Source organism: Garra rufa, chromosome 24, assembly GCF_049309525.1.
Source record: "Garra rufa chromosome 24, GarRuf1.0, whole genome shotgun sequence".
NCBI lineage: Eukaryota > Metazoa > Chordata > Actinopteri > Cypriniformes > Cyprinidae > Garra > Garra rufa.
Window position 1 is genome coordinate 25,712,637 of NC_133384.1, and position 2,048 is coordinate 25,714,684.

The following is a 2,048-nucleotide window of genomic DNA, read 5'->3' on the forward strand; positions in this document are numbered from 1 at the left end:
AATCAAATGATTCGGGATCTATGCAAACCATTAATTCAGATCAGGGCGTGGATCGCAAATCATTTAATTTGCAGAATGATTCAAGAACCTGCTCTGAAGTTCTGATCTAAATCAAATGATTTGTGATCCACGCTCCTAGGTTCCAAAGCAAAAGACTTGTGAACCCACTCCGAAATTCCGATCTACATCAAATGATTCGGGATCTATGCTCCAAAGTCCCGATCTGAATTTGCGCTCCTAGGTTCCGATTTAAAGCAAAAGATTTGGGAACCCGCTCTAAAGTTCCAATCTAAATAAAATGATTTGTCATCCACGCTCCTAAGTTCTGATCCAAAGCAAAAGACTTGTGAACCCGCTCCGAAATTCCGATCTCTATGCTCCAAAGTAGCATGCTCAAAAATGGTCTGAATAATGTTTTGCAAACCATTATTTTAGATCAGGACTCAGAGCGTGGATCACGAATCATTTAATTCAAGAACCTGCTCTGAAGTTCTGATCTAAATCAAATGATTGACGATATGCACTCTGAAGTCACAATCGAAATCAAATGATTCGCAATACGCAAAGTTCCGATCTAAATCAAATGATTCAGGATCTATGCTCCAAAATCCCGATCTGAATAATGATTCACAAACCATCATTTCAGATCAGGACTCGGACCATGGATCATGAATCATTTAATTTGTGAAAAGATTCAAGAACCAACTCTGAAGTTATGATCTAAATCAAATGATTTGCGATATGAGCTCCGAAGTCACAATCTGAATCAAATCATTCGCGATATGCAAAGTTGGATGATTTGTGAAACACGACTTGAGGTTCCGATTTAAATCAATTGATTCGCGATACGCAAAGTTTCGATCTAAGTCAAATGATTCGCAAACCTGTTCCTAAGTCCGGATCTAAATCAAATGATTTGCGATATGTGATTTGAAGGCCTGCTCTGAATGAAATGATATACGCAATCCAGAGGTGGGTAGAGTACCCAAAATCTGTACTCAAGCAAAAGTACAAGTACTTATGGAAATATTTACTCAAGTAAGAGTAAAAGTAGCAATCTTAATAGTTACTTGAGTAAGAGTAAAAAAGTATCCGATGGAAAAAGTACTCAAGTAGCTAGTTACTAGTTACTTCTGATCTGATTGATATGAAGTGAAAACCCTGAATTTCAAACTGTTTGGAAAGCTTCCACACACCTCTCCTTGAAAACATAGGCTGAAGTAAGGTGTTTATATATATATATATATATATATATATATATATATATATATATATATATATTAGGGTGGGCATAGATTAATTTTTTTAATCTAGATTAATCTAGATTAAATCTTGGAATTAATCTAGATTAATCTAGATTAAAATGGCTAATTTGAATTCTGCTGAAGGCATTCAGAATATGTGTGCTACCCAAATAATGACTAAACATGTTACGCCGTACTTTTATTTTGACAGGTTGCCGTGAAGTTTCTGTGTATACAGTATGACATGATGCGAGTTTTCTCAAATGAAATGGTATAAGTGACACTCACAGCAGTTTTGGAGATTGAGTTTATCTGTTCATGTGAGATGCAAATGCCAAAAATTACCGGGAGCGTCACGTGTGTTTCAGTATGCGTGTAGTAAAAGCGCGTCTCCACCATTCATAGTATGAATTTCATACATACAGCTAGGCAAACGGAACATACCGGATTCATATTAAAACGGTCTTTTTGCATTTCAGTTTTCACAGACACTAGTCCATATCGCGATTTGAATTAAGTGACAGACCATATTTGATTTATGAATCCAAAAAATGACGAATTTACGTGGCATTTCGCGCTATAGTAGATTCGGTTTTTATGAATGGAGGACGACGTGATCCCGTCTGTGTTTTGGCGGAGGAGACATAAACGCGCGATATTCTATAGTCTTTGGTATACATCCGCGTTAAACTATCAAGGTGAAAGTCATCATAGCTTGCGTAGTTTAGACCCAGCTCCCAACCCAACTTTGAGAATAGATTAACGGCGATATTTTTTTTATCGCCCGATAAAAGTCTCACGTTA